Source organism: Pleurodeles waltl, chromosome 9, assembly GCF_031143425.1.
Source record: "Pleurodeles waltl isolate 20211129_DDA chromosome 9, aPleWal1.hap1.20221129, whole genome shotgun sequence".
In the NCBI taxonomy this organism is placed as follows: domain Eukaryota; kingdom Metazoa; phylum Chordata; class Amphibia; order Caudata; family Salamandridae; genus Pleurodeles; species Pleurodeles waltl.
In genome coordinates, this window is record NC_090448.1 from 973,762,366 (window position 1) to 973,775,174 (window position 12,809).

Below are 12,809 nucleotides of genomic sequence, written 5' to 3' on the forward strand. Positions count from 1 at the left end.
TTCTGAATGCCTGGTATGTATTGTGCTATTAGGCGAATGTGGCTGTGAATTGCCCAATGCCAAATCCTTTGTGCTAAGAAACACAGTTGTGACGAGTGTGTCCCCCCCCCCCCCCCTGTTTGTTGAGATAGTATATTGTTGTCATGTTGTCTGTCTTGACAAGAATGTGTTTGTGGGCTATTAGTGGTTGAAACGCATTTAATGCTAGAAATACCGCTAGCAGTTCCAAGTGATTTATGTGAAGTAGTTTTTGTTGATTGTCCCATTGACCCTGTATGCTGCGATTGTTGAGGTGTGCTCCCCACCGAACCATGGAAGCATCTGTCGTGATAATGGCTTGAGGCACTGGGTCTTGGAATGGCCGCCCTTTGTTTAAATTTATAGGGTTCCACCATTGAAGCGAAGAGTGTGTTTGGCGGTCTATCAACACTAGATCTTGAAGTTGACCCTGAGCTTGTGTCCATTGTTTTGCTAGGCACTGTTGTAAGGGCTGCAAGGGTAATCTTGCGTTTGGGACAATGGCTATGCATGAGGACATCATGCCTAGTAGTTTCATTACAAACTTTACCGTGTAGTGTTGGTTTGGTTGTGTGCTTGATCTTACATTTTGGAACGATTGAACTCTTTGTGGACTTTGAGTGGCAATTGCCTTTTGTGTGTTGAGTGTTGCTCCCAAGTATTGTTGCATTTGGGATGGCTGCAGATGTGATTTTTGGCAATTTATAGAGAACCCTAATTTGTGTAGAGTTTCTAGGACGTATTGCGTGTGAAATTGATATTGTTTTTGAGTGTTGGCTTTTATTAGCCAGTCGTCCAAATATGGGAATACGTGCATGTGCTGTCTCCTTCTGTGAGCGGATACTACTGCTAGGCATTTCGTGAATACTCTGGGGGCTGTTATTCTGAACGGTAGAACTTTGAATTGATAGTGTTTGCCTTGCATTACAAGGATGGATGGGTATGTGGAAATACGCATCCTTGAGTTCCAATGTTGTCATGTATTCCTCCTTTTTTAGTAAGGGAACTACGTCTTGAAGTGTTACCATGTGGAAATGATTGGATTTGATGAAGAGATTCAGTGTTCTGAGATCTAAGACAGGTATTAACGTTTTGTCCTTTTTTGGAATGAGGAAATATAGTGAGTAGACGCCTGTTCCTTTTTGGTGCCTGGGTATGAGCTCTATTGCTTGTTTTTGTAGCAGTGCTTGGACCTCTATTTGTAATAGGTCCAAGTGTTGAGACAGTCTGTGCGTTTTTGGTGGCACATCTGAAAGGAAATGTTGTGAATTCTATGCAATAACCATGTGGATAATTGATAGGACCCATGTGTCTGTGGTTATACGTGTCCAGTTTTGGTAGTGTGTGGTTAGCCTCCCCCCCCCCACTGGTGACAAGTGTTGTGACATTGAAGTCACTGCTTGGTTTGGCTGGTTGGCATTTTCCCCTTCCTTTTGGGAATTGTCCTCTATAGGAACCACAACACCCCCCCCCCCCCCCCCCCCCCCCCCCCCCTGGTATTGTGATTGATAGGTGGGTCTGGTTTGGGAGGTGGAAGATTCAGATGTTTGTTGCCGAAACCCCCCTCTGAATTGTGGTTTCCTAAAGGTGCCTCTGACTTGTGGGGAATAGAGCACGCCCATGGCTTTGGCCTTGTACGTGTCTTTTTTCATTTTCGACTTCCAGCCCAAACAACTGTTGTTGGTTAAACGGCATATTTAATACCGCCTGTTGAATTTCTGGTTTGAAACCAGAATTCCGCAGCCATGCAGGTCTACGAATGGTTACAGCCGTGTTGACAGTTCGTGCCATTGTATCCGCTGAGTCTAATGCGGACCTTATCTGATTGTTTGATATGGCTTGCCCCTCTTCAACTACTTGTTGGGCACCCTTTTGGTATTCCTTGGGTAAGTGCTGTATGATGTCTTGCATCTCGTCCCAGTGTGCCCTGTCATAGCGTGCAAGTAGGGCTTGCGAATTAGCAATTCGCCATTGATTGGCTGCCTGTGATGGCACTCGCTTGCCTGCTGCATCGAATTTCCGACTTTCTTTGTCAGGTGGTGGAGCATCCCCTGATGATTGAGAGTTTGCTCTTTTTCCTTGCTGCTTCTACCACCACTGAGTCCGGTGTGAGCTGCTGCGTTATGAACACTGGGTCTGTTCGAGGTGGTTTGTATTTCTTTTTGACCCTAGGTGTGATCGCTCTTCCTTTTACAGGCTCTTGGAAGACCTGTTGTGCGCGCTTGAGCATGCCCGGTAGCATTGGCAGGCTTTGGTAGGATGCGTGGGTGGATGCCAAAGTGTTAAAAAGGAAGTCATCCTCCACTGGCTCAGTGTGCATTGCTACGTTGTGGAACGTAGCTGCCCTGGATAGTACCTGCGTATATGCAGTACTGTCTTCTGGTGGTGACGGCTTGGTTGGATAACATTCTGGGCTGTTATCCGATACTGGTGGATCATATAAATCCCATGCATCAATATCATCTTGGGTCATCCCAGTAGGTGTGGGTGACTGCATTATAAGTGTTCCCACTGGTGACAATTGTGGTGAGTGCAGTGGGGATGGTTGTGGTGAGACCATTGGTGGTGGTTATTTGTCTCTAACCACTTTGGCCTTTGGTTGCATTTCTGTTTCCTGAAATGTAAGTTTCCTTTTCGATTTGGTAAAGTCTGAATCTTGCCAGTCTCTTTTTGGATATGTAACCTCTGTTGTGTATGGTCAGGTTCTTCCATACCTAACTCTTGCTCAAATCGATGTCTTTCCTTGAGTTGCATGGAAAGTCCTTGCTCTTCTGTATAAAAGCTTCTTTTCGGCTCCGAAGCTGCTTTTTTCGGTACCGAAGTTTCTGCTTTTATAGTCTTTTTCGGGTTTTGGTCGATTTGATCACTCGGTGTCAAAATCGTTCAGTGCCAGATTCTCGACCGGAGTCGGAAGTCCTCGGCAACTCCTTGGCCTTTTTCGGTGCCGATGTTTGGTCACCTTCCTTTCGGTGGGTTGAGCCATGGCCTGCTGGCGGTGGCGTCCCCATGGCCCTAAGTTTCTTGGTGTGACCCTGAGTTTGGGACGGGGTAGGTTCACTCGCGGTTTGTTGCACCGTCGAGGTCACTCACTGTCGGATTCATCAGATTCCGTCTCTTGGATGGAGATTCTTTCCTCCTCCTTGACGTCGAGCTGATCTTTCAGTTTTGACGCCATTTGCAGTCTTCCTGCTCGTCGATCTCTCAAGGTCTTCTTTGATCGAAACGCCCGGCAAGCCTCACAAGTATCCTCTCTGTGTTCGGGTGACAAACACAGATTACAGGCCCGGTGCTGGTCTGTATAAGGATACTTTGAGTGACACTTAGGACAGAAACGGAAGGGGGTCTGGTCCATTAGTCTGGGACGACCAGTGTGGTCGGGCCGACCAGGCCTCGGTGAAGAGTGGAAGCCCCGAAGGGCCGCCGAAGCGGTCTTGATGTTTGTGCCGATACACTGACACTAACCCGGTACCAAGCGATAACAATACCGTCAACTTTGATGCTTTAGCTAACTTTCCCGATTCGAAATACGGAGCGAAGAGGAACACGTCCGAACCCGATGGTAGAAAGAAAACAATCTAAGATGGAGTCGACGCCCATGCGCAATGGAGCCGAAAGGGAGGAGTCACTCGGTCCCGTGACTCGAAAAGACTTCTTCGAAGAACAACAACTTGTAACACTCCGAGCCCAACACTAGATGGCAGGATAATGCACAGCATGTGTATCTGCAGCTACACAATGAATATAAAGCTGCAGGTTCCTTACCTCAGAATAGTCAACAGGCATCCGACTGGATCTGGAAGTTTGAGCAGTACCCCTACTTGCCGGTAGGTGGCATCGTTTGACTACGCATTAGTGGAGGCGACGTTCATGGCGCCTATATAGGTGGCAGCTTGGCATGCTGATGTCAGTTCCTTTTCAGGACTTTACAAACAATAAAGGAGGAGCCACGATTAAGACTGAAAACTGTTATGAATTTAAGGCCCTTTGAAGGGGACCCTCACACTAACCAGCAGGGAGGATGAGAGGGTTGGTAAGGAATAAACCAGTAGATAAGAGTCTCTACCAGATAAGGAGCTACCAAAAGGTACCTTGTTCATCTGACAGATCTTTAGCTGTAGATTCCTTAGCTTAGAATAGACACCCAACCAATGCCTCCCTGAAGGTGGGTCCACAAGCCAACGTAAACCAGAAAGTCTTGCAGGGTCAAAAAGTTAGTGTTCATCACTACGGACTTGACTGTCCAGGCAGTTGCGCTTGGTGAATATGTGCAGAGATGCCCACATAGCTGCCCAAACGCAGTATTGGCCCTTGTGGGATGAGGGTTGCTTCTTGGCCAATGCATAGCAGATCTTTATACACAGTACTATCCATCTTGGCATGGTCCTTTTCTGCGCAGCCTTCCCTTTCTTTGCCCGGTTGTATTCTATGAAGAGTTGATCGCCCAACTAGAACTCTTGGGCGATTAAGGTAGCACAACAACACTCTTTCAGTCCATATGGTGGAGTCCCTCCTAGTTAGGAGGGGGAGGAGGCGCAAAGAAGGTATGGAAGAATGTTCTGGCCTACAGGGAAAAGTCACAACCTTCAGGGGGAGGGAGGAACGTGTCCCGAGTACCAGCTTATCCAGAAAGAAGGTGATATAAAGAGGGTGCACAGAGACTCCTAGCTGATGTACTGGCCACTAGAAAAACAGTCTTGATAGTTAATAAACCAAACGAGCAGTTGTGTCAGAGCGAGCACATCAAAAAGGTCAGGACTAGTCTGAAGTCCTATTGGGGCATGACAAATGGCCTGGCAGGAAACGTATTTTAAATCTTTCAAGAACCTAGTCACAACAGGTGGTTTGAATAACAAAGGTTGGTCCAGCGACCCGAAACGTGCTGGGATGGCTGATAAATAGCCCTCGACTGTCCCCAAAGTACAGCCTTGCTGTGCCAAGGATAGAACAAACAGAAGAATATGAAAGTGGTGCAGATGATCGATTTTCCTAGACAGACAACATGCCACAAATTTACTCCAGCAGCTTGTGCATAACAATTTGGTGGAAGGACACCTGGCTGACATAATATCACAGACTTCGGGAGGAAGGTTGAAAGCTACCAACTGTTGTCACTTAATCTCTATGCGTGAAGGTGGAGGATGCACAGGTTCAGGTGCAGAGAATGTGCTGCAACAGAAGAGCCTCCTGAATAGGCAGCCTGATTGGAGGCGTGATGCTCACACTCAACAGCTCAGAACACTAGATTCTCCATTCCCAATCCGTAGCCACAAGAATGACTTGGGTCCGATCTTTCGTGATCTTGACAGCTCAGGGCGGGAATGGTATGGCTAAAAAAGTGTCCAAGAGGCTTGAGCACCACTCATGACAAAAAGTCCCCAACCGAGAGCAGTCTTGGAAACTTCAAGGAGCAAAATATGCAGACATTGCACGTTGTTGGCTGTTGCGAACAGATCTAACCAAGGCCTCCTCACTCTTGAAACAGACTGTGTCCACCACCTCCGAATGGAGGCACTATTCATGAGGCGGAAGAGTTTGCCTGCTCTGGCATTCAGAGAGCCTGCCAGGTGCTGAACTGCCGGGGCATTCCAGCCATGTCCTGAGGCACACAGCCTCTTCACAATGGGTCCACAACCCAAACACGCCCTGTTAAATTTCAATACCACATGGCAGTGCTGTTGTCCATGAACACCTGCACCAGCCTTCCCTTGATGAAAGGAAAAAAAAAAAAACTTCAATGCCAAGCGGATCATCAGAAGCTCCAACAGGTTGATGTGAATCCCAGACTCCACCGGAGACTGGTCCTATGATCTACACCGCTCCCAGATGGCCTTCCCAGCCTAGGAGTGTAGCAACTGTCACTAGTCCGCTCTGGTTGGGGAGGGAAGAGGGATCAGCCACTGACCTAATTGTGATTTGTCAGCCACCACTACAGAGCTTTTGAAGTGCTCATGGTGATCTGGACCATAATGGGGAGATTCCCCATATGCTGTGCTCACTGGAACTTCAGGTCCCATTGCAGGGTCGGCGTATGTCAGCGGGCATGTGTTACAAGCGGGATGCAAGAGACCATGGAGCCTAACTGCTTTCGAGTGGGTCTCACCAAAATCCAGGCTAGAGACTGAAAGATCAGTACCTTACACTGAATATCCTGGACTCACCGCTTTGAAGCTTAGGCATGAAAAAGCAGTGTGTCTAGAACAGCGCTGATAAAAGGAAGCATTTGACAGGGAGTCAAGTGCGACTTCCGCACATTGATCTTGAACTCCAGCGAGTGCAGGAGTTCACTGTAGTCATGGTGGGAGACGACTACCTGGGGTGAGCTTGCTTTCCAGCCAATCGTTGAGGTACGGGGAAGACTGAAACCCCTGATCTCTGCAGATGTGCTGCAACCACAGAAATCACCTTGCAGAAATCCCAAGTGGCACTGACAAGCCTGAAGGGGAGCCCAGCAGACAGAAAATGTGCTTGGACCATGTGAACCACAGGTAAAATCTGTGGGCAGGCAGGACAGGAATGTGGAGATGTGCATTCTGCAAGTCCTACGCTACCATTCAATTTTCCCGGGTCCAGGGCAGACATTACTTGAGCGAGCATGAGCATTTTAAATTTCTCCTTTTTCAGGACGAGATTGAGAAGGCACAGGTCCAGGATAAGATCTATCCTTTTTTGGGCACCAGAAAGTAGAGGGAATAACAATCACAACATACTTCTGATGCTGGCACCCTCTTGATGTCTCCCTTGGTCGACAGTGAGCACTTCCTGACAAAGCAAAGAGAGATAGCCCTGTCAGCTGGTGGTAAGTGGGTGGCATCGGTGGAGAGGTGGTCTCAAGGAGGATGGAGTAGACCCTTTGGACTATCTATAAAACTTAATGGACTGACATTAACCGATCGCCAATGGTGCAGGTGATGCAGTATCCTGCACCCTACTGGATGCCCATGTTGATAAGAGTGCAAACTGATGGGTTTGGAGACTGCTGGGAGTGAGGGGTTGTGAATGACTGGCCCGGCCTCTAGCTACCTGTCCCATGTGGTCCATGGGAACCACATTCTCAGCCACAAAAAGGCTGTGAAACCTTTTAGTCATGGTGGTTGGGAGGGTACGAACGTGTTTGGAGACCCCCTTCTTTGGCCACGAAAGGGGCAGATGCCGGACTAAGGTTGGTGAGAGGCCAAGGAGAAACCAAAGGACCTGGCTGTAGCTCTGCTATACTTAGCCAGTGTCCAGTCCACCTTCTCACCAAAAAGATGAGAGCCATCAATGGGCATGACCATGAGTAAGGCTTGGACATCCTCTGAAAAGGCAGTTCTCAGGTAGGTGCAAGGGCCACTGACAATGAAACCAGTCTACCCAGCAAGACTGTTGGGTCCAATCTAAGTCTCCATCGTATGGTGAACTTTGCTATGTTTGCCCAATCAGCAATAGCTTGGGATAGTATAGCTCAGGCCTACTTAGACCATCTGCAGCACTTGTGCAACCAAATCCCAGATTGTACGGGCATATTGACCCAAGAGGCACAAAATGTTCACCGACTGCAGTGCTGGGCTGGCAGAAGAGAACATCCCTCTTCCCTAAAGGTATCCACCTTCTCAGATTTCCCATGCAGTGGAGTGGTAGGGAACGAGCCAGGGTTGACTAGAGGTGGAGGATTGGACAACCAAGCTCTCTGGGTGGGGTGCTGGGTAAGGAAACCGGGATCCCCAGGAATGGGGCAATGGAGGCAGGCAGTTGTCCTGTGCACAGGAGCACCTTTACAAGGCTTGGACCAGGCTCCAAGTAGGCCATCTGTAAGAGCTTCATTAACAAGTAATGGTTCGCTTTGGGCAACTCCCAGGCTGATGCAACTCTATCAAGACATTTGTCTCGACTGCCACTGAGGGCAATTGAAGGTCCAAGACCTCAGCCGCCCTACGCACCATCATAGTAAATGAGGCACCCTACTTCATAGCCACAGTAGCAGGAGTGACCAAGCCAGTGTCCAGTGAAGTGTCTAATTTACTGACCTCTAGCAGTTCCTCATACCAGCTGTTCTCAGCATCCTCCAAGGTATGCTAATATCCATAAAGGTCCTCAAAACCCTCCAATGCGTTTCCCTCTCCAGGGCTGTCAAACGTAAAAGGCACTGTCTCCAACCTGCAGGGCATAATCCCAGTCGGTACTGGAACCAGCTTTGGACAGTACCCATCCGCCTCTCTGTCCGAGTCGGAATGACCTTGGGGATGGTGCTACCGAGTGGCGTTGGAGGCACTGTGTTGTGGTAAAGGAAGATCTCACTCTTACAGGTGGTGATGCTCTGCACCTAACACCGGATTCAAGCAGCCCGGGTAGCACAGAGGGTGAACCCACTGTCAAGTATCCAGTGGGGGACCCTCCCAAACCCATGGGGCCCAAATGTACTCCAGAGGGGCCATGACACTTAACTAGGAGGTGCATGTCTGCTTGGAATTGGGTGGGTGGGTGTACCACGCCTCAGCTCTGTCAAAGAAAAGGGCCTTGAGTGCCTACGCTTCCTTGCCTAATTCGAGACTTTAGATGGGCACAGCAAAGCCTAAGACCTGTTTGGTTTCTTATTGTGGCGAGATTTACCAGACAACATCAAACAAGACAACTTCCTGAGAGGTCCAGAGACCTTCCTCGCAAGCAGGATTTTGAACGTAGCTGGGTTGTCCTATGTTAGGAGGCGAAGAGCCCTCCATCAGCCCTTTTGGGTGCATGACATGCCAGTCCTTACAGGTCTTGGAGTCACTGTCCCCCTCCAAGCACCACAGGGGGAGAAAAAAAAAAAAAAAAGACATCCACCCGTGACACTGTTTGTAACCGGGAGGTTTCTTTAGGGACATACCTGTCATTCCAGGAAAGAAATATCTAAACAAAACCAAAAATAAATAAATCGAGATTCAGAAAAAAAAACCTAGCCAAAGAGCACCAGAGGGTAGCTCATCAAGGATCAGCGCTATCTGTTAAGGAAAGTAAAGAACGGATGTCCGCGTGCCAGGGTGGCACCTATAAAACACACTACGCATCTCACTTCCGGCACAGCCGACAGGGAGTCAAACACCACACCTACCAGTGTGCAGGGTGCTACTCGAAAACGTCTGGATCTAGTCTGACGCCAGAAGGATCATTTTAGATAAAGGAACTGCGGCTAGAAGCTGCTATCAGATTTATAAAAAAGAAAAAATTATAAATTTTTTTTAAAAAACACGACATTTCTTCGCTTAAATAAAAAAATGTAAAAAATCGAAAAGGTTAAAGTGACAATACAGTTATGTGTTGAAATAAGAGAAACTAAAGGTATTAAAAATAAATACATTTAAAAAACTGAAAAGTCTCCAGTTGCAGTTCACAGAGTTAACTATAACGTGCACCTGCGCCATACACACCTTATAACTTCACATTTTAAATCACTCACAATATGTTAAATGACATAATTGATGAGATCTCAAAATACACTGAGTTACTGTGACATTGTGCTATAAAACTTGAAGTAATCCAAAACGCTACACCTCTCAATACATTTCTGTTCACCTTAATGGGATTACCTTCAAGACTCTACATGACCCACAATTTGAGGTTAAGAGGTCGACAGGAATACATTTGTAAGTCAAAACAAAAATCTTCGGTCAGGCCATATTTACTGCTCTCCATAGTTTAGTAATATACACTAAACACCTTCCTACAATAGCCTCAACTGCAAACAACCTTAGAGCCATGCTTACACCGCCAATGTAAGATAAACCACCTAAGTGGGACATTGCTACATTCTAAATTATTCAACAATGTGCAAATCCTTAACATTTTCAGCAAAGTTCTGGAAATAAAAATACACACCATATAACGCACTATATAGAATTTGTCTATATCACTTCATTTTAACTATTTGAACACTGGTTGTTGGCCAGTTCTCCACCAGTGGATAATCTTTTGTGAACAGAAGCTTTGGCCTTTCTAACATACTTTTTGGAACAGGCTTTGGCTTTAAGGCCCAACCTACTTCCAAAATACCTCTACAAACTATGTCAGGTGCTTTGATCCTTCGTGAAGAAGATGGAATACTACTTGAACCACACACTCAAGTTATATGGTGCTGTTTTACAAATCACTAAACAAGCACAATGACACTTGCATCCAGGGCTTCCACGATTTCCAAGCAATGGACCCATGCGTGCACACTCAATAACGCTATGATGCATATGACTACAGTGTTATCAGTGATGTAATCAATGATTTCAATTGATATGTCAGTCAAAGCATTTAACAAGTCATGAATAATGTAAGGTTATAAGCACAGCTTGATGTGGACACACTATCACTTGTGAATTTCAGTATTCTGTTTTTTAAATGTTAGTTTTTCCTATTTCAAACTTTTTTTTTTTTTTTTTACATAAGCCAATTTCTTATTACTATACCGAACTTTACCGTCAATTTAACCTTTTTTTCCCCCTTTAATTTCTTGGGATTTCGATTGTATTCAACTAACTCCCACACTGCACACAACCTTTGGATGTAGGGCCTGGCCTCCAGTCAGTTCCTACTGCCAACTCCACCTAAGATAGCCAAATACTAACTGAACATGGCCTTTGGCTGTGTGCAGCAGGGGTTTGAAAAACAGTTTTTTTTTATTTGCAGTACTGCAGGGCTCACGTGACCAACCTTACAAATATACTTATTTTTAACCCCTTCAAGACCAATTTGGTCAACTCTTTAAACGCAGATTTCTCTAAAATTATTGAACTGATTTACATCAAAATAACGAAAATCACAGTTTGAAAAAAGAGCAAAAGCTTCCTATGGGAATTAACATGGAAAATCAGTTTTTTAAAAGGAATCCCTGTTTACCGAACCCGGCATGGGTGTTCATTCCAACATGGCTGCCACACTGAATCCTGGAGACAAGGAAGTGCGCATTTTAGCTGCATTGCCAGACAGTGCAGGACAGAAGGGGCAAGAAGGTGTGTTTAATAATAAAGTCGGAGAACGGGGAGAAGAGACAGCCAGCGTGGGAGGTCAGAGCAACCTGGAACAGACAGAATCTATGACCCCAGCGGCAAGAGGAGAGGGGAGAACAGCAGAACACGGAGAACTGCAGGAAGGAGAGCTTAACAGTGACAGACCGGGCCATAAGGAAGAAGACGCTGATGTTCCCAATGCCACAGCCCAGGAGGAGAGCATGGCTACAGGCAAGTGCGATTTACAAACTTCTTTGGTTTGCTGAGTTGGTGGAAAGGGGTTGGAGGGCACTCATAAGGCGAGGGGGACACACTGAGACTAAGTCATAAAAAATATTTTTAAAAAAGGTGTGGGGGAAGCACTGACCAGAGAGGTGAAAGTAGCACTGGGTGACAACCTATGAGAAGAGAAAACCCAAGTCATTGATTGCTGACGCCCCGGGTGGAGTGCAGAAGTACCAAGAAGGAACTCTCCAGAACCAGTGTGCCTATAACAAGGGGAGAAACTGATCCTTGAACTACAAAATAATATTAAAAAACAAAAAATAAAAAAATAAAAATTGCATTTAAAACCTGCATCTTAAGACTGTGGTGATTCATGTATTCGGCTACAGAAAGTAGGTGGATAAACCTTTTTTTTGGAAAATTTTGTGCAAAGTGCGGCCAACATTATTAGTAAAACAAAAAAACAAATCCCTCTTCCTATGAAAACCTAGACCCAATTATGACACACACCCACTTTTATGTGCGTATATAAAGTATCAGATGTTACACTGCATAATGTGTTTTAAAATACCTTGTTGCGAAAGGATGAATTGTAAAAATCTGTGGTAAAGGCATGCACTGTTGTAAACTAGATGCATTGAAACTATTGACATTCCTCTAGAGTTGGGTGCTTGGTGAGAAAATACAGGTAACCACATGCCAAGTCTAATGTCTGGCCACCTGCCAGTACACAGTTAGGCAAAAGGATGCAAGTAGCAATTAGAGTACTTGAGGGCAGCATTAAATGGGACAAAGGTTCAGATACTGCTGGTCCGGGCTGCATAATTTCTGTTAAACCATTCTTTTTAGTCTCAATGTCAGGCAGCTGTAATGACAGCACTTCTGCTACCCTATGAAGCACTACTGCAAATGAGGCATTTTTTCTGCTGGAGGCCCATGTGATGAGCCAAGCTCTGTGTCCAGGGCTATGAAACTCACTGGCAACTAGCAGGTATATGCCATCATCAGTGTAATAGATGAAGCATGTCACACCCCCCTCATCATCTATTACCTTGGAGGTTTCCTGTTATGACACAGGATCATAGTTTGAGCCAAAAAGATAATAGAGCTGTTAGGTGCAGCATGGGTTGAATCCGGCTGCATGACCAGTGTTTGCGCTTTTGTAATTTCATAGCACCATCAGTCGAGCTCAGGCAGACATCTGTTCAGATCTGACATGGGTGTCTTCACCAGATCATCTAGGAGGTATCAGAGTGGTAGGAACTGGCATGGATCCCTGGGATGCAGGGGAGTCTGTAATGTATTCAGTACAGGACCAACAACATGCCATAAAAGGCATAGACAGCAGTGGGGAGAGGCCTGCTAGCAGAAACCAGGCTGGAAGCCCCAGCTGTTCTGTGTGGCCTGAAGGTGCACCAATGAGACCCTTAAGTATGCTGAAGAGTTGCAGCAGGACCTTGAGACAGTCCATGACCGTAACTTGGAACAGAATCTACATGATGGCTTTATTTTCGCGTGCTCGTCAACATACAACTTCACCCCCTGATTTCTAAATCCTTCAGGTACACATCGTCAAGTTGTGTCCCGAATTAAACCCAAGCACATATCATGCAGGTC